At 44.1% G+C, this 20538-nt stretch overlaps 1 protein-coding gene and 1 long non-coding RNA gene across 2 annotated transcripts in view; one reads left to right on the top strand and one right to left on the bottom strand.

Annotated features, from left to right (window-relative positions):
* The window catches only part of LOC139054794 (uncharacterized), an 85215-nt gene that overhangs the window by 36460 nt on the left and 28217 nt on the right, over window positions 1–20538 (bottom strand). The window contains exon 2 of the mRNA XM_070532415.1: window positions 6119–6194. The gene's annotated coding sequence lies outside the window, so the exon portion shown is untranslated. The remainder of the gene's footprint in view (window positions 1–6118; window positions 6195–20538) is intronic.
* Window positions 2135–3477, top strand: LOC139059333 (uncharacterized). The gene is made up of 3 exons (XR_011514097.1): window positions 2135–2225; window positions 2696–2864; window positions 3082–3477. It is a non-coding gene; the product is annotated as an uncharacterized lncRNA (long non-coding RNA).

Below are 20538 nucleotides of genomic sequence, written 5' to 3'. Positions count from 1 at the left end.
TCTTCTTCGGCGTGCAGGTGTTGAACTGTAGGGAGTATGAATCTTCAGCGGCATACCTAGACGGCTGGTTTACTCACAAGTATTTTGTTTGGCCAGGCCTTGTGCATTTCTTTTGGGCAGTGACCAAATGCACTTTGATGGACTCGGCGCATAAGACATCAATAACGGCATCCGCTCTTGTCAATAACACTGCTCCTTTTAAATTTCCGTTCTCCGTATATCTCCGTGGCGGTGACAAATTTCCATTTTTCCAGGGGTACAGTAAAGGTGGGAGAGCTCAGAAGAGCGTGCATGTGCCGATATATATATACATATATATATATATATATATATATATATATATATATATATATATATATATATATATATATATAATTGTGTGTCTGTGTGTTGTGCCTCCTAGAAGAGGCAGAATGTGTGTTGAGAGAGCTCCTGAACAGCACTTGCAATGTGGGAAACGCGGTTGAACTTATGGACCCGGACCACAACGAGATGTTACAGAATGCTGGTGCATTTTCCTCGCATTTACCGCGAAATGACCATTGAAATTTTGCGTACCATTTCACAAATGTATAGCGCACAATCACAACGACCAAGTGGACCTGCTCAACACTTTCGGGGCAATTCCGCCGCCATTATTATGTTGTGTACACTGTGACTGCGTGAGTACGTTGCTTTCAATGTAGGTTGCTTTGAAGAACGCTCTTCCAGTCTTTTTACTCTACTCATCTGGTAACTGTTCTCGATATCTTATTTATGGCAAACAAATTCGTTCACCTTGTATTAGTGCATGCACCACGTCGAAAACGCGAAACACAAGCGGCATGAAGGAAAAGCCGAAGAGCGCTTCAAACACATCTGTCTTTGTACTGAAATGTGCTAGTTTTTGTCCTGTAAATTGTTCTAACAGTCTGTGTAATATGGTCACACGGCAGAAAAGTATGCCTGTTTGTCATGTTTTAACCCTTTCTATGAAGGTTGCCGCGCTGCGTTAGAAGTAGCACTCCATCGAAGCAAATGATGGCTATGTGATCGAAGTTCTCTTGAAAATAAACACTCCTTGTACTTATTTACCACAACTTATGTGTACTCAGTGTATGTGCAGATGTTCTTATTGAGCTCTGAACTTCGGATTACTGTCAGGCCGAGTTCTCTATGTAGCTTCTGTTTGACTCGGGTCGTGCGGTCGACCGAGAAAGTTGACAAGAAAGGAGGGAGGAGTGTATATCTCGTTGCCGTGAGTCGTTTCTCTCGTTCGCCGTTCGGTTTCCGCCGGTCTCGGCGTCTTCCGCTCGTCAGCATTCACTCGTCGGCGCCAAATTTTGTTGCCGTGTCGCGGTTCACGTCGGTGGCCGTTCTAACGCGACAGCGTTAAGGAGCTCGTGTCGCAGAAAGGCCGGTGTCTTCGGCGTCGGCGGCTTTGGCCGTGAGCAAGAAAATGCAGAAGCAATTCATAAATAAAAACAACTTGCAAGATGAGCTGGCTGGGAATCGAACCAGTGCCTCTGTAGTGTGAGATGGAGACGCTACCACTCAGCTATGAGTTCTATCGTTCAAAGTGCGACGATATCGCCTGTAGTGAATGCGGTGTTGTCTTAGAAACGTGCCGTAGAAAGGTATACTGCGGTGTATATCGGTAATTATGAGCGTGTAGATTACAGAAGTCGCAGTTAAACGTGTAGCGAAGTAGGTTTTCGCTAAATTTCTTCTGTGCTTGCAGCACACGCAGAGCCATCTTGCGACAAACACAGAAGACCCCCTCCTCGCAATGTACGGCACTGTCCCGACAGGTGGCGCGCCATTCGCCGGCGTCTCCCTTTCGTCTTGTTTGAGGGCATTGGGGCCGTGCGGTTACCGGAGCGAGGATGCCCCCAAAAACCCTGCGTTTAATAAGTTTTCTCGCTCTCTCCCCTTGCAACTTCCAGCGTGCGTCACTCGAACCCTCGTGTTTGCGCGACGCGGCTCCTCTTTCCGCTCACAGAGGGTTTTCTAGGTGCAGCGTCCAATTCGGGACGCCTCTGACGTGATCGCTCCGCCGTAGCGTGTCTGGTGGGAAAGAATCCCCTGCAATGTGCGCCGTGCTGCTGGCGAGGAGTCATGCGTCTGCGTGAAGCTCCCAAGCGAGATAGAGGACGATCCCATCGAGGCGTCAGCCCCATGATCGCGTCCACCTTCATGGCGCGTCGCGGCCCGGCTGTCCGTGCCGATCACGACGTTTGGCTCGCGTAGGTCGTTTCTCCCTCCCAGACACCGAGTTCTTTGGTTCGTTCTGCTTGCTCAGGTGGACGTTTCGTCTTTGTGTGACTCATGAGCATGGCGAGCGAATGGGTGGGTGGTGCGAACGGAGTGCGATAACGATATCGCATTCCACTCTTGAAGGCGAAGCTTAAGCGTCCTCCAATTTTTCGATGCAGGAGCCTCAACACGGCCGGTGAAGGAACCGCCCGGCTCCTAGCGCGTGAGAGTAAAAACCGCTTGCTCCCTGCATCTTCCGCAGTGCGCCTCGAAACTAACGAAAACTATTGTATACCGACAATTCCCACACTCGACGCGTACGTTTCGAAAAACTCGTTTTGTACTGTTCTTGCTGGCCCACAATGCCGCTTTAGTTAGGCCTACAAATAGCCAAGAAGTATTGCTGATTATGCGCTCTAATATGTGTTCGTGAAGTTTAATTGCAATTTTTTTCTTTCAGCTTGCCTCTGAAAGTGAGTTGAGATCTTTAAACACTGTCGAAGGTGATGTAATACGCCCCAGGAAAATTCTACCACAAGCGGCGATACGGCCATCCATAGTGGAGCCATCATACGCAGGCGCCGACACGTACCTGGGGCAAAGGCTCGCAAAAAGCGCCCTATTCAGCGGTGAGTAAAATGTTTTGTTACAACCGAAGTTACAGAGGCAATGCAAAACGCCTTCATTCTGCTAGCGCTACTCAGTTTTGAGCCGTGCGTAAGGAAGATTTACCACCGCACTCGCAATGTGAGGTTTGTATGGCTTTGTAGCTCTCCACTAAGTGGACTTTGTCAGCGGTTTATTCTGTCTGGCCCCACTTTATTTTGTCCATTTTATGCTTGCCAGGTTTCACGCGGGGACATCGTTGGTCTATCCATTGTCTGGGGCGACTTGAAGCAGCTTCCATGCGGCCAAGAGCGCAGAGAAATCGTAAAGTTGCAACCGGACACATCACTTGGAAAAGCCATGGTGCTTCGTTGTTGTGTGCAGTACGTAAAGGACGTTACGCATCCGGCTGCTTTCGGGCAATTGCTACGCTTCGTTGAACCAGTTGTGAGATGTGCAGCCATCGATGAAATTCCATGGGCGCAAAAAAGGCTACGCGATCTGTTGACGAAGTTGCACTTCGTTTAACTGTATGCTTCAAAGCGACGTAAACAGTTGATCTGGAGGCTATTTTATACTCTTTTCATCTTGGATTGTTCTTCTATGTAAGGACGTATTCTTGTACGTTATTGTGAATAAAATGTTTCACTCAAATTTTAAATTCTTTTAAATTCCTCGTTCTATATCACTCATCAGCTTTGTTTGAAAACGTAAAGACTCACAGCGATCCTCACAGAATTCCTGACTTATCATTATTATTTTTTTTACGAACGTATAGGTGATGGCGCCGAAAGAATGCACATCAGCGGCTTAATTGTAGCTTTCGCTAGGTGCAGTTGTGCGAGATGCTATATGAAAGTATGTCTTGCACGGTCTTCAATGGTACTTGGGTTTGTGCCAACCCAAGTTTGAGAGGCCATTTAAAACTCTTTCATTCTGCTAAAAGTATTCGGTCTTGAGGCCTGTATAACGAAGCTTTAATGCCACAATCGCAATGTGAGGCTTGTCGATTCGTGAATCGTGACCTTCTAACGCTCGATGAAGGTGAAAGATGAAATTTTTACTTACTTGATGCGGCATTCTCCTCCTCTGTTAGGTACCTTTCTGACCGTCGTAAACAATTTAAAAAGAAAGCTGAAATAAGATAATATTTACTGTGCCGCAATTATGAGCGTGGCGGCTGCTTGGAGGGTATAATGATGCCCGTCACTAAACCGCTAATTACAGAAATGTACTACTAATTTTCACCTTGAATATGTACAAATTACAACACTGCACTGTGACAACTTAACCGGAGCTTACTAGCTGTGCTATAAAAATGGAATGCGGCTTATAGTGCAGGTAGTAAGCATAAAATATGACACAGGCTTTCAGTAATTCGCTGGTTACTCCCCATGTTGTACCTGATGGCACATATTGCGTGCTTACGCGCAGCTCAAGATCGGCAATGAGTCATAAAGGCACCTTAAAGAGGAGGAGAATGCCGCATCAAGTAAGTAAAAAATAAGATATCTTTCTTCTTCGCGAAGCGTTACCAAAACCGCCAGTTACAGTTGGCAAGCGTGGGAGCTTAGCGTGAAAGCGCACCGTGCCTAAAACAAGCGTGAAAAAAACTCACGCTTCACAAGCGTTACGCATCCCGCGAGTAAAGCTTAAGGAGCGTGATTCTTCATCGCGGAAACACACCACGATGAGAACAAGCGTGCAAAAATCGTCCACACTCATGCTTGCTAAAGCGTGAACAATTTTATAGTCTAAATTTATGGTGTTCAGGTTCAACGAATTGGTATTATAAGACATGATAATAGATGTAAATCAAACGCAACTAGAAGCCACGAACGTGACTTGAAAGTGCTCTAAGGGCCAACAACAGGCAAGGCGAGCAGCAGCACAGCGCAAGTGTACCAGCATTCCTTGAAGATAACGAAAAGAAAAAGAAACAGCTCTCCACCCATCGTAGCAATAAAACCACGATCGCCATATTATACACAGAGAGCACAAACTATGTGAAGATAGTTTATGCAGGCAAAGCGGTACTTAAAGGGACACAAAAAGAGAAATGATTTCTTCTGCATAAGTAGATTAGCTTTCTACGACACCAAAAACACTACTCTTACCACGTAAGACGCTTGGTCATCCAGAAAAAGCGCGCAGACGAAAGAAAGGGAGCGACGCCTCCTTCAAGTTCCCGCGCCTGGTCGCTGAGATGTCATGGACATAGATGACATCTTCTAGGGCCTACTAACTATATATAGCGGTACAGATTGATTACATTATGTTCTACAGGAACCATATATTCAACATGGCGAGTTTCGGGAACCTTTACTCAGCCAACGCGGCCCAAATGCGAAAACATACTTTGGAGTCCCTGACGTCACACAGACGTACCGGCATCGGGGTTTCGGCGCGAAATTCAAATACTGATACTTCGACCTTCATTTTCTCATCTAATAATAAAACTATTACTTTGAAATCACTGCCTACAGGTTCTCAAACTATGCTTTATTAGTCTAAACTGATTTATTCTTTCGCTTTAGTGTCCCTTGAACTATATGAATCCAAAACGTGAAATAATTTTTTACAAGTAACTACACTACGATATCACACTTGCTAGCACCAAGGAACGAAAGACGATATTCAAAGTCACCATACATACCACCAGCTATGCTTCTCTCTGAAGAAAGTATAGTTTAAAGTTCGTTCGGGACAATCTAAGAACGTTTCTATTGCTTTTATTCAGAATATTTATTCTGTTAGGAAGAAAAAAAATGTAAATTTTTTTTCCCGTAGTTGGCCCTCGTGCACTCTGTACTGCGGGTTGCGACACGCTTCTGCTTAGTTGTTAGCGTGGTGATTGGTTTCATAATGTCACAAACCCATTTCGAAGCAAATCTTAGGTTACAAAGTAGACGGCATTCAAAAGCAACATCTATGCGTAAGGCATTGTATTGGATGAACAAATTTTGCTTTTGTGCTGTTTAAGCAGCGCCAGCAATAAGGCCTATAGCTTTCTTCTTCGTTTTTAATAGGTGTGTGGTGTTAGTCTCTCGTGTGGTACCCAAGACAAGGCGGCAATAGTTAATGTAGGTATGAAATATGGCACGATGAATTGTACGGTTTAATTCTTGTGGAAGTTGAAACCGTGGTATTCCTAGCTTTTCAAGGGAGAGCCACTCTTTCATTTAGGCTTGCTCGAACTTTGTCATGTGCTCTGGCATTGCACTGATTTTCTAGCCGCAAGATGTGCAAGAGGTTTCTCTGAGGGAAGCCAAATTACCGTTGACTCGTCCTGGAGAGGCCCGAGGTCAGGGTTTAGGTCCAGAAGTTGCTGACAGGCTCCAAACGACAAGACGCTGAGAAGCAAGGCGAGGAGGGTTGAGTGAATAAACATGGCTGAACCAACAAGATTGTGCTGCGACGAATACTTCGGTCCACACCAGGCACGAAACGTTTTAAAGCAGGCGTATATATAGGCGTACATGCTTTAGCCGAGTGTGCTGCACACGTAGCTCTGGGGAGCGAGACCGCAGATTGCTTGCGCAGTGGGTGTTCGCACCAGTTGGCGAGGTTGACGTCCGCGGTTGGAATTATTTTTATTTTGCTTAGTTGTTGGGGTCTTTGGCCAAGTACGTACATATGGTGTCAGCGACACGAAGAAAATTAACTTCAAAAGGCCGTCATGTTGATTGCAACAGTGGGGCACCGCGGACTGCACCTGAGCTGCTCGACGCCGAAAAAAAATATAAGGAACTGATTGACCAAATGAGGTTTGAACGGCGACAAAAGCTATCAGACAACTGTCTGCATGAAAAGCAAAGCAACTGTTCTAAGTATACAATTACTTCACTGGGGCTAATGACACTGCTCTGAAAGCAATCCAGTAAGTAAGCTTGCCGCCACATTTGACAGTATGGATGTACGTAGCATTGGGCGGGATTGTGAGTACCCCGAAACTTGATCTGGTGTAAAGGTAATGAGAAAATGCACGCCAGATTCCTTTTTGAAGTTCATGTTATTCTGTTAGTTCGTACCGTAAATATCATACAATAACATTGGCATATTTCACGGTGCAATCGCGTTTGAAATTGTGGGGAGGTGCAGGTGGCAGGCCAATTTGCGCTCTGTGGCCCGTTGCCGTGCCATCCCGACATCGCTCATTGTCAAAATGTCCGTCTAGTTATTCATGAGAACGTCATGTTCGCAATGCTGAAAACATTCTTGGAACAAAGCAAACAGAAAACCGCCGGAATAGGTAATCTTCCGCTGTAGCAGAATTACTGCAGTCGCCCTGAAAACAAGAATATGTGAATGTCAGACCCACTGAACCTGCAACTCTGACAAATGAGAGAAACAACGCATGAGAATCCCTCAATTCATGATGCAGCTGCCTTACGAGCTCCACAGCGGCTTCAAACAAACACATCTTTATTTGCTTACACGGGTCCTTCGTATAACGTGCAATTAAAGAAATTATTTGTTTATTTTTCTAGAAGCCAAGTTTTGCCAGAATAGAAGCGATATACATTGTTTACAAACAGTAAGAGGGAAAACATACAGTACACGATTATTCTACGTGATATTGAAGTCTGTATGCAAGCACTGAAACAGTAAAAGAGGGTAAAAATGAAAGGATTGTTCACTGCTTTGAGTCTGCCTACTTGCGTCACAGAATACCAGGGAAAGGTTTCCAAGGCGAAATTCAAGGGGCAGCAAGCCGCAAAACAGAAGGATAGAATTATCAAATATTGTTTATTGCTCAGTGAAGTATAGCAAATACATTGAATACAAGATGAGGCGATAATTTCCAATGGGATGCTCTTTCTGGTAAAAACGGGTGTGTGTAGAAATTAACACATGCGAAAGTAGGAGATACTTCAGAGTAAGTTAGTGCTAATGTTACGGCAGAATGGTTTCGTGTACAGGCTAGGTAATGATTTTGTCAATATATCGGAGCCACGTTTCTTTTATACTTTTGTTTTGCTTGCCAGCACCATCTCTTAGCAGTAATATTTAATAATGAATAAGTCAATATTTATATCAAATTAAATAAATACATTTTATTAACGTGCCGCAGAACAACCTTGTCTTGGCACTGGCGCCCGTGAAAAATGCTGTAAAATACATACATATACCTAAATCGACAAACAGGAACAAAAAGCGCACATACCATACAAATGCGATTTAGAATATGTAACACGCGTAATATAACACAGCACAGGACAACACAACATAACATTGCACAACACAGCATTACACAGCAAAATATAACGTACAATATAAGTTACAATGGCTATTTTTCTCGGAATTCATTACTAACGTTATCCAACATTTCTGCATAATCAACGAAACCGTTTAATAGCACGAATAAGATAGCTGAGTCAGCATTCGCGCCTCTGGAGTGCGGGTTTTGTAGACCGAGCGAGAGCGGAGATCGGGGCTGCTGTTTAAGGCCAACATACCTGAACACGGATATCAATGAATACAGGTAAATTTCTTTCAACTGTGTCTACTCGATCTGTATTAGGCCAACGAGTACTGTTCGCAACGACAGGGGCATATTCTAGTAGACAATGGCAGCGTAATCTGCAGCTTAATGAATACACCTGCATTTCTGAACTCTCTCGGGATTCGACTTGCTCTGCCCCATAACCAGGCCGCGCCCAGTGATACTGTGGCTGAAGAAAAATCAAGCTGACGCTGGTGTCTGGTGTCCACAAATTATGCACCCTACGCCCTGGTGTACCGTTTCACCCTATATGCTTCGTTGATTCGCGCTCTACCCAACAGCGTCGAGGAGCTCTAATGACGTGGCGTCGCAGCCAATGGGAATTTAGGCTGCTACACATGCCGAACGCTCACTGATCCCATTGATGCTTTCGCATCAAAAAAGTTCTCAGTCGCTTTAACATGCGCTAAAGACCGAAAGCCTGCGCGCTCACGAGGCTTTCAATGCAATACTTGACATTTTCATTCGAATGCATTCTCGGTTCCTAATGTTTTCTTCCACGAACTGTGGCGATTTGGAGGGTCTTAAATACATGTACCTTAATTGAACACGCGCTAAATAACTACGCCTAATTAACACGAAAGGTCGAGAGTTCTAGTGCGTGAATTAAATCTGGCTTAATCAGATGCGCCTTAATTCACCTTAATTAATATTAAAGGTAGTGAGTTCGCCTCTCGACCTTCAAGATGTCAATTGAAGTTCAACATGAAGGGGCCGGGTTGATCATATCTCCATCTTTCGTCATGGGTTCGAGTGCCTTATTTACCTTTTATTTGTTTATTTTAGATGTACCTGCAGCGCATGCAAGGCATGATTTCAGGGGGGATTTTGTAGCGAAAACCAAAGCAAAAGAAAGAGGCTGATTCAAAAAGCAGACAGGAAGGTAGAAATGCAACAGAAGAAAAATAAAACGAAAGAAGCGTATTGACAGGCTGACGTGTCTATTCGCCCCAAGAAAAGGAAGCGTTAGTTTATCAGACGAAGCGCAATGATACGCGCTACGATAAGGGCTGCAACGCAGCGGACGTTTTACATTGAACAGTGTATTCCATTGACTTCGTCCTAATCAACACCGAAGATTGTGGATTGGACTGGCGACCTTCAGGATGTCCATTGTGATTTAATTTGGAGAAATGGTCGGCCCACATGAAGCTTTCTAAAAGTAATTCTTGGCCTACTGCGCCCTAATAAACACCAAAGCTCGAGAGCTCGACTCGTACCAAAGGTCGATGGTTTATCTCCTACCAAACATTGTAGATGTTAAATAACTTCTCTTATGTGGACACCAAAAGTCCAAGGTTCGACTCACTATAAACTTTGGTGCCACAACGCCGGACATACAATTTCTTGACCCATGATCTATCTAGGGCTTATGCATTATTAATGATTCAAGCTGCACTCGGTCGGTTGGACCCCCCCCCTTCAATTCTAAAATACTTTGCGGCAATTGCTCCAAGTCACTTTCCGTTTTTATTTTTCAGCTTCAGATTACTCGAGTGCCTTTGTTCGCTCTCGCAGGGAAAGGCAGCGCAGCCAGAATTATGCTTGTGTTCCTTAGTTTTACTTCGCTGCCTACTCTAACCTCCATGTAAGGTCTGCCATTACTAAAAAGCGCGAGTAAAGTGAAATCTTTAAGGCAAGCGTTCAGTGGTTATTTAGCTTTTAGTCCGTTCTGCGACCGCTCATTGATTACATCGTTCATGGGGGCTCTCGACGGTGGTCGCGCGAAGCCATCATGAAAATTCGTTTTCTTCTTTCCCACGGCGCAGATTTCAATCAAACTTGGCAGTGAGCTTCTTTATAGGCCTAGAAATCGAAACGAAACTAAATTTGATGATGTGTTTTTATGGCGAAAATGACGATTTTGGTCCTGCATCTCCCTTTAAGATGGCAAATAGTGCGAGATATGGTCCCAAGTGTGAACACTTCAATAACACCGCGTGGCTGGTAAGCGGGAGCACCTGTGTAACTTGCACTGCATGACAGGGGAAATACGTATAGTAAACGTTCCTTTATTAAAAAAACCGGGTAGCTAAGCACTCTTTATGAGTCGTGCGTGCGAAAGCACTAGCGTCTAATTGAACGCCGCTGAGATGTTTTTATGATTTCGTAATCCCCGCGGGCAAACGAAAGAGTTGAAACGCTTCGCACAATTATTCCTGCAATAAACACATGACCCTCAGTCCCCAGCAGCTGCGGAGCACCTGACCAAGGCAACGGTCAGACCTTTAACGCAGCAGAGGGTGCTAAGAATCTCTGGACCAGGCCGCCACTGGAAACTGACCCTGGCAACCATTAACAGCCGAACTCTGTCGAGTGAGGCTAGTTTAGCAGGATTCTCGGAGGAACTATCAGATATGGTTTGGGATATCATTGGCCTTACCGAGGTTAGAAGAACGGGTGAGGCTTATACAGTACTGACTAGCGGCCATGTCCTCCGCTATACAGGGCTTCCAGACAGGAAGCAATACGGAGTAGGATTCCTAATCCATAAGGGCATAGCGAGCAACATTGACGAATTCTACAACAATATTGAGAGGGTAGCTGTAGTCGTAATCAAACTTAATAAGAGGTACAGGTTAAAGGTGGTACAAGCCTATGCTCCAACATCCAGTCACGATGATGATGAAGTAGATTACATTTTATGAAGATGTTGAATTAGCGATGAGAAAAGTGGAAACTCAGTATACTGTAGTAAAGGGCAACTTCAAAGCAAAAGTGGGGAAAAGCAGGCTGGTGAACAAGCAATAGGAAGCTGTGGCGTGGATTCTAGGAACGCTAGATGAGAGATGCTGGTAGAATTAGCAGAAAGTAATAAGATGAGAATAATGAACACCTTTTTCAGGAAGCGTAGCAGCAGAAAGTTGACCTGAAAAAAGCTCTAATTGTGAAAAACGAAGTAAAATTGGTTTCACACTTTCTGCCGGACCCAGCATAGAGCAGGATGTAGAAGTGATATGTAGGATGAAGTGCATTGATCATTGGTTAGTGAAGGATAGTATTTACCTCAATTTGAATAGAAAAAGAGTCGAATAGGTCGAGACGAAACAGGTCAACCTGGCGGCAGTAAGGGTAAAAACAGACAAATTCATGCCCGTACTTGCAAAGAAATATGCAGCCTTAGAACAGAGAGATGAAGATGACATAGGTAATGAATGGAACTGTAACCAGGCTGGCTTCAGTGGCAGCAATTGAAGTGGAAAGCAAGGCGCCAAGGCAACGAATAGGCAAGCTCTCCCAAGTAACAAAAGAGCTAATAAAGAAATGACAAAGAATGAAAGTGCCCAACTCAGGAGATAAGATAAAACTCGCGCAACTGTCAAAACTGATCAACAAGGCGAAAAGAAGTGATATTTGAAAGAATAGCGTGAAAAAGACTAAAAAGCTTTAAAATATGGACGCAGCCTGAAATCAGAGAAAAAGAAACTTGGCATAGGACAAAAACAATTCAATTATAGGGTTTCACGCTCCAAAACCACTTTCTGATTATGAGACATGCCTTAGTGGAGGACTCCGGAAATTTTGACCAACTGGGGTTCTTTAACAAGCACTAAAATATAAATACACGGCGTTTTTCGCATTTCACCACCATCGAAGGTTGGCATAGGACAAATCAAGATGTATTCACAAAAGATAAGCAGGGTAATATCATCAGCATCCTCGAAGGTATAGTAACCGCAACGGAAGAGTTCTATACTGACCTGTACAGTACCCAGAGAACTCATGATAACTTCATTCGAAACAGTGATAAACAGGACGCAGAAACTCCTCATATATAACGACGGGGTCAGAAGGGTCTTGTAAGACAGGAAATGGGGAACAGCGACAGTAGAAGATGGAATAACAGTTGATTTATTCAAAGATGGAGGCGACATAATGCTTGGAAAACTGGTGCCGCTCTATAGGAAGTGCCCAGCGGCTACAAGAGTCCCATAAAACTGGATGAATCCAAACATCATACTAAACCACAAAAATGGAGACGGTAAAGATTTGAAAAATTATAGATCAATTAGCTTACTCTCAGTATTACTATTACCCAGCTTACTCCCAGTACTCCCAGTAATAAATTTTTTATTCTGATTCTGATTATATAAAATATTCACCAAGATAATCTCCGATAGAATAAGGGCAACATTGGACTTTAGGCAACCAAGGGAGCAGACAGGCTTCAGGAAGGGATACTCTACAATGGATCTCATTCATGCCATCAATCCCGTAACCGAGAAATCCACATAGTACAATCAGCCTGTCCATATGGCTTTCGCAGATTACGAAAAGGCATTACGTTCAGTGCAGATACCAGCAGTCATAGAGGCATTATGTAATCGAGGAATACAGACCGCTTGGGTAAATATCTTGGAAAATATCTACAGAGATTCCACAGCTACCATAATTATAAAAGTGGGAAGATACGTATACAGAAAGGGATTAGAAAAGGAGGCACAATCTCTCTAATACCATTCACTGCGTGCTTGGAAGAAGTATTCAAGTTATTCAAATGGGAAGGCTTATGATTGAAGATGGACCGTGAATTCATCAGCAACATTCGGGTCGCCGATGACATTGTTCTATTCAGCAACAATGTAGACGAGTTACAACAATGGTTGATGACCTTAACAGAGAGAGTGTAGGAGTGCGGTTGAAGACTAATATGCGCGAACGAAGATAATGATGAATAACTGGGCAGGAGAACAAAGTTCAGGATCGCTCCATTGTATCTCAATTGGTTGGATCGCATACGGCAGACATTATCAGCTCTTGACCTGGAAGTTTTCCGTTATAATTGAAAAGGACGGTATACAATCAGTGTATTTTACCGTAGCTGATATATGGAGCAGCGACTTTGCGACTCAAATAGAAGCTTGAGGACAAGCTTCTCTGGAACGAAGAATGCTACGCATAACGTTAAGATACAAAAAGATATCGGTTTGGATTAAAGAGCAAACGCGTATAGTCGATATTCTAATTGACATTAGGAGAAAAAATAGGACTGGGCAGGTTATGTAATGCGCAGGTTAGATAACCGTTGGACCATTAGGGTTACAGAATGAGTACCAAGAGAAGGGAAACGCAGTAGAGGATGTCAGAAGACTAGGTGGGGCGATGCAATCAGTACATTCTCAAGAGCTAGATGGAATCGGTTGGCGCAGGACAGGGGTAATTGGAGATCGCAAGGGCAGGCCTTCGTCCTGCAATGGATATACAATAGGATGATGATGATGATGATTATGATGATGATGATGATCGATCCTTCCATCTATGAACTCCTCGCAGGCAAGCGAGAGTGTTGAGACGCTTCGCACCTTTTGATTTAGCCTTACCGAGGCACACTTAAGACGCAGGCGAGATGTAGTGCGGACAAGGAACACATAGATATCACAGATCTCCGAGAGTGAGGGTCACGTGGCGTCGCGGCTATGCGCTCTCCACTCATACAACACGTGGCGCCCTAGAGCCGCAGCACGTGTTCCGCCGAAGCGCGCTCGAGACCTGGTGTCCCAACATATGGCATTGCGGTTTTTTTTTTATTTAACATACTGTTAGTCCCACTGGGACTGTTACAGGAGTGGATTTATCAGAAAGATGCAGGAATACAGTACAGTACAGTAATAGACCAGTTACACATCAAGCGGGCAACAATACAAACAGTATACAGTACAGTACAGTAATACGCCAGTTACACACCGTGTGGGCAACACAATATCAATACAGTCTGAACATGATCGTCAGGTGTGGATTGTTGACAAGACTGACGAGGCTGCGAGCTCAGCGAACTTTTTTAAGGAATCCTGTGCAGTTATAGATTTATCTAGCCCGTTCCATTCTCTTATGGCTCGAGCGAAAAACGAAAAGTAATATGTGTTGTTAGCACAAGAGTATTCATTAATCGTAAAGTCATGCTTGTGACGTGTTTCTCTAGAACGATTAAAACTAATGTAAGTAGCAGGATTCATGTTAAATGCGTTATGAATTAATTGATAAAGAAACTTGAGTCTATGGAGCGTGGCGCGGCTTGATAAGGTGTCTAGGCTTGCGTAGGAAAGCAGCTCTGTGGGAGAATCAGTGCGCCGGTATCTATGGTAGATAAAACGAACAGCTTTTCGTTGAACTGATTCGAGCATGCGTACATCTTTTTGCAGATATGGAAACCAGACGACGTTTGCATATTCTAAGATTGGACGGATAAGGACTTAGGATAAGGATTGGACGGATAAGGTTTTAGGTGGTGTTTCCCTGCTACAGACTGCACGCACCGGCTTCTTCGCTCAATGGGCCGTTTGACGCTTTCGCATCAGGAAATGTTTCCTCCTCCTGCACTTCTTTCATTACTCAGTTTTATTCTCACGAACTATAACTTGACATGGTGCACGTGTGATACCACACACAGTTATCTTCAAGTTTATTTCTTCTTCATAATGTCTGTATGTATTTACAATTGTTCGAATTTGTGAAATCCACTGCCTGCTGCTCTCTGTAGGCCCCCAGGTCCCGTCAAGCTGTCTGCGACAGCTTTTTGCCTGGGGGCCCCCCAACTAGTGTGTTGGAAATAAAGTGGATTCTGGATCATCAAGAGTCGGTCTTGTAGTAAACTACCACAAACAGATTTTCACGTGCGCCGCCACCTTGGAGCACTTGCTACTGGGGTGGCAGCACATAGCAATTGGGAAAGTTGGAAGAGTCACGCGTATGGGCGCGATTTAATTTGATAAGCTTTATGAATGGTCCTGCAGGACCTTTAAAAAAACACATGGGTGCAGAGTTATGTAAAATTCATAATTTACCATGCAGTTCTTGCGCCTTAATCTAAGAGGCTGTGTCATACAGGCGAACGTCCGGGTGTTTGTGAGCTCCTAGGTGTCTGCATTTTTAGCTCTTTAATTGTGCATATATATATTCACAGGTGCTTACGTAATGAAAACCGGCGCTTGTGTTGCAGTTAAATTCCAAGCACCTTCGCCACCTTTCACAGTCGCTTGGCCGATGCTGCTGCTTATTAGTGTACTTATAAGGAGGAAAACTGTTTCAGCTAATCATTACGAATTCAACTATTTGGGCAGATTGCGAGCTCCTGCTCGACGCAACTCTGCATCCATTTGGCCCTATGTTTCTTAGAATTCTTGCAATTGTCGGCGATGAAATGTGACCATGAGTGCTAGGATGGCCTGACAACCATTGCAACAAGAATGAGCATGCGTGACAACGAAATTGTGACAACGTGATGACAGCGACCGTATGATGACGGCGGCGTACCTCAGCTTTCGTTTCCGCTAGTTTAGACTACAGCGGTCAGATACTCTTTGAACCATTGAAATTAACAAAAGCAGGGCCCAGGATAGGTAGAGTCGCTCAAAGCGAAGCCACGGTGACCCAAAGAGACGTAACCGCGCTTCTACAAAGCGGACACGCAACGGACTTTGACGACGAACGCGACCCGCAGCCGTCAGTCTAAGCGGCGGCGCAGCGCAACAGAACACCACAACCCGCAAGAACATTTAAACCTCCAAGCGCTGCACAGGTATTACGTGACAGCTCGTGTGTACCGAAGAGATACTTGCGCCTGGAGACGTACGCACCACGCAATCCGGTTTCGCAGGAGAACGTACGGACCCTTTTCCACGACCCCTTTGCATCGACGGAAAATGTCCGGCCGCTAAGCACCCTATAAACAGGCAAAGAAGCTAAAGAATACTATTCGCATGCAAATAGGTATGATAAAAGGCAAGTGGCACAGTGTTACCTGTGAACTGCGGGATTAGCAGCATGTTAGGCGATTAAAAAAGTGCTTACCATCACCTTTTGTCACTTTAAATATCCTGACAAACCACTCTCTGCCACACGACACATATCAACATTGAGTACATCTTCAACGAAGTAGCGTCGGTAATGATACCTTAGAAAAACAGCATGGTAAAACGTGCCACATGTGTTCACGTTCCTATTATCATTGATGTACAAACAGATGTGTCACGTTGTGGAAAAGCACTAATGCCACTTAGTGTGAAATGAATCTATTTTAGGAATTTTGTGGTCAGTTCGTCTGTAGTTGGGCGGAGTCAGCATTTTCACCTGGCTGTATATTACGTATTTTTTATTCAACAACCTCACTTTCGAGTTCAATATTTACGTCAAGTTTAGAGACCACCTGGATATTACACGTCTCTGCTCTAATATAGTACACACCGTCATTTTTTATAATGAGCACTACACTCGCGAAAACGTCTCGAAAAAAGACTAATGTTTTAATACATTCTGACGTTCCACTAGTATCAAATTTATTAATAAAATTAAAGAAGCAATAACATATCTAGAAAGCCTTATAAACAGGCTAGTTGCTAATCTATGTCTAGAGTTAAACAGTGAAGTTCACAAAGGGGATAGTGAACCACGCACAAACGAGAGCTAATAAGACGAATAAGATAGAATTTCTATTTATTTAGTTCTCAGAAGCTCTTGTAACAAATTGTTTCTTAGTATACCTTCAACGTTCACTGATTTTCGTTCTATGCGTCTTTTAAATGCACAAGAATTATCACTGCATTTGTTTTGTTGTTCGACCGAAAAAAAAAACTGCTAATTCGAGCTTTATGCTAACAAATTTTGCCATTGCCCTGAAAAATGCTGGTCATTCATCGGCTGATCACTCTGTTCTAGTGGACTGCACTTAACGAAATCTACGTCGAGCTATAAGAGAGCACATGCATAGCATGTGTTATCACGCTATCAGTAAAACTGCTCAAGGAAAGATTTATGAGTTCGGTTGATAGGACACGTTCGTTGCGAGTTTCTGGGACATGATATGCACTCCTTTTCCCTACATTTTTTCCCTAAATATGTATGCTATTTTTAAAGGAAGGAAATTGAAGAAAAACGTGCAGCGCCGTAACTGACTGCCGCTATGAGGACACCTCAACAGCACGGCACAGGAGTGGCGTGAGTGCAATAAAATAATAGAAGAGGGAGGAGGCCTCTTCAGTAGAACGGCAATGCCGACCACTCGAAGAGGTACTTTTTCCCCAAAAGGCAGAACTCTGCTGTTCAGCCGTCCGCCATTATTAAACAGATACCCTGAGTGAAGTTCCGGGGAACGCCATTGTTGCGAGTGTAATTTCGAAGACAACTTAATCAGTAGTCAGAGGCAAACAGAAATGCGGATGGGCCGCTTTTTCCGACAGGAACTGATTACTTCCTTGTGCAATGTGATGTCTGAACTGAATGTGCAGCTGCTTCTACTGTCAGAATTTTGCTTAAACTTTTCTTGTGCTTCACTAGTCGCACAGAATCTCACTTCATCATGTTCTCGTGGCTCAAAAACAGTATCATCAGGCAGACAGCGGCTAATAGGATAGCGCTGGTTTGTTTATTTCCAGCACATGAAGCGAAGCAAGGTGGGCGTGGGAACAGAATAATACACAAACAAATCCTCCTCCATTACGCCTTGTTAAAGTAGATGTGCAGCGAAGCTCGTGCCCACGTTGAGGAATGCACCACCACCACATGCGACGTGTCACACCCGCACCTACGGGTACGGAAGTGGAGCATACATGTTCATACTGCCAGGCCCTACGCCAAGCCCAAGTGCATTATTGAAGTGAATAAATGTTTAAAAGCAAACAGTATTCGAATATACCAGAAGTATTTGAATATACAAGAAAACATATATTTGTTATGTGCAAACTGAGACACAAAGCCATTTTCCAGCTGCCGTTTGATATCTGGCACAGTCTGCTGTCTGGCTGCTAGATGGCGGTACCCTTAGCACATCATACATCCTCATTTTTGTAGGCCCTCTAGCTAGCGCAAGTGCGTTATTGAACTAATTGAATTTCTGAAAGTTAAATGCCTCAGGGCATTTGTTGAACGCGACATACTCACAACCTGCAGACATGATAGCATCTTATTGTATATTTAATGCATGATAAAACATAAATCGCTCACACGAACATTGAAACACTGAGTCTTTACACAGCCGTATGCTTTTGGCTGATCGCGCACAAAAACTCACGCCATATTAAAGGCTAACAGCGTGGCTGTAAAATCTGGAACACAGCTTTAACCACTTAATTCTTCGCAAAAAATATTGAGCAGCATGCCCTACTGATGGTGAAGGGCCTGCATGTGGCTTGGTCCGGAACGTTTGCGTGCACAACCGATGCCGCGACGAAATTTCCTTGTTCTGTACAAACTACACCTTCTGCGAAACCTGTTGATTATTGTGAGCCAGAAAACTCGCACAGCGTGTACCGCGGACGACGAATACAAATCGCCAACACATCTCGAAGGGACATTGCAATGTGTTCCACTTATTGCCCCTAAATAAATGTGCAAGATGGATTGCCGAGCTTTTTTGAGTGGATATTCGGGCTTGCGGACATAAGGTTCACTTGGATGAAAGCCATAGAATAAACATTGGCGCGGACACTCCCTACTAACGATTGGTCATAAAGTGCTAAGCATTCTTTCCAATCAAGTACTGATGAACCTTATACTCTACCTTTGAAAACAAGACTGTTTTTGTGGCTTTATTACGTCTCATCGACTGCCATTGCCTAAATTTTAGAACTGTACATACTTGTATTAATGCCGAGTGCCATATGAGCACGCACAACATATTCTAATTGGGGAGCTTCAGCCTGTCAAAGTTGCCTGCGAGCTCGCTTCCCCGCGAGAAATTCAGCAGGGCGTTCTAGCTTGCCTATCGATGCATGCGTCCGTGGCGTAATGGTCTCACTATCGTGATACTGTACTAGATGTCCTGTGTTCGAAGCATATTGTCGGACAATTTAGTTTGTGTTAACGAAGAGGAGGGCATGCGTAGCTGCAACCATAGATATAAACATAGATAGCCGCATGAAAGAGCGTCAAGTACCCTGACAATGTTAAAGCATTCTTGTTCGGAATGTTTAGCATTCTGGAATGGTAAAGCACTTTGGCCCCAGTGCCCTCAGCACTAGTGCCAGAGGTTTTGCATGCCCTCCATCACGATCCAACTGCAGGTAACCTCGATTTCTTCGAAATACTTGCGAGTATACTAGAGAAGTACCACAGATGAGTAGTAGAAGTATCTAACCTTAGCTTGCTACACGACAGTGCAAGATGCAGCGTGGATTACGCCATTCACACGGGTTTCCGGAAGCTACCCGGTAAGGACTCTTTCCGCTAAGCTGCCTCACGTCACCGACGAAGAGAATCTCGACGTCCCTGCCTATCTGTAGTGTGCCAAAGAAGATTGAGAACTTGCCTGCTTGCCGATTAAGAACCAGCACATGACGGGGCGCTGGCCTTACAAGCATCGACGAGGCTATGTGGAATACCATCTTGTCGATCGTGTTTGGATTGCACACCAGTACGCCGACGCAAACACAACGAAATCTTTTGCGATGATATTTCGGACCCTACAAGGTCCTCCGGGGCAATGGCACATCTGTCTATGAGACCGCACTGGACAGCATTAGGCTATCCCCGCAGCGCAGCTCACAACTTAATGTAGCGTGGCATAGGCCGCTCTACCAGCGCTACTGAACTCTCAAAGTTTCTTTGCTGAGTTGTTAACATTGCTGTTATTATTGGTGTTATTATAAGAACTCCCGAGCGTTAAAATTTTTGAGGAGCCCCGTAATGCCTTATAACTATATTGCCTTCGGGCTTCGAACACCTAAGAATTTTTTATTCAAACTTTTGTTTTGCCAAAATTGTCACAGCGATGTGTCGTCGTGTTTAGTAATTAACTGTAATGAGGTCAGCTTGCCACTCGACTCTGAAATTTAGAACCCTTTTTGTTGACAGGAACCAGTGATGCGCGTAGGGACATTGACCAGCTCACAAGTGTGGGCATTCAAAATAATAGGAAAATAGTGAAAGAAAAGCATTATGCTTGCCTATATATATAGTGCTTGTTGGCTTCGTGAGCAAGCAGATAAACTTAAATCGCGGGAATAAATATGCAAATCTAAAGGCAAATATTCAATGTGAAATGTCACTTGCATCTCCAAGCGCACAAGGAATGCTTCGGCTAAGGCACCGCAATATTAAGGATAATTTATTTCGCGAAATAATAAAAACAACATCCCTGTGTTCTCTTGTTTGACAATAGTGGTTCGCCGCGATGGCTTAAAGCACTTCAAGGTGAGGTCTAGACAACTGGCCTCGAATTTATCATTGTCATGCAACGGCTCGTACCCCCGTTAGCAAGC

The sequence above is a fragment of the Dermacentor albipictus genome, chromosome 1 (genome assembly GCF_038994185.2).
Source record: "Dermacentor albipictus isolate Rhodes 1998 colony chromosome 1, USDA_Dalb.pri_finalv2, whole genome shotgun sequence".
Lineage (NCBI taxonomy): Eukaryota > Metazoa > Arthropoda > Arachnida > Ixodida > Ixodidae > Dermacentor > Dermacentor albipictus.
This window is presented reverse-complemented; position numbering and strand designations above follow the sequence as displayed.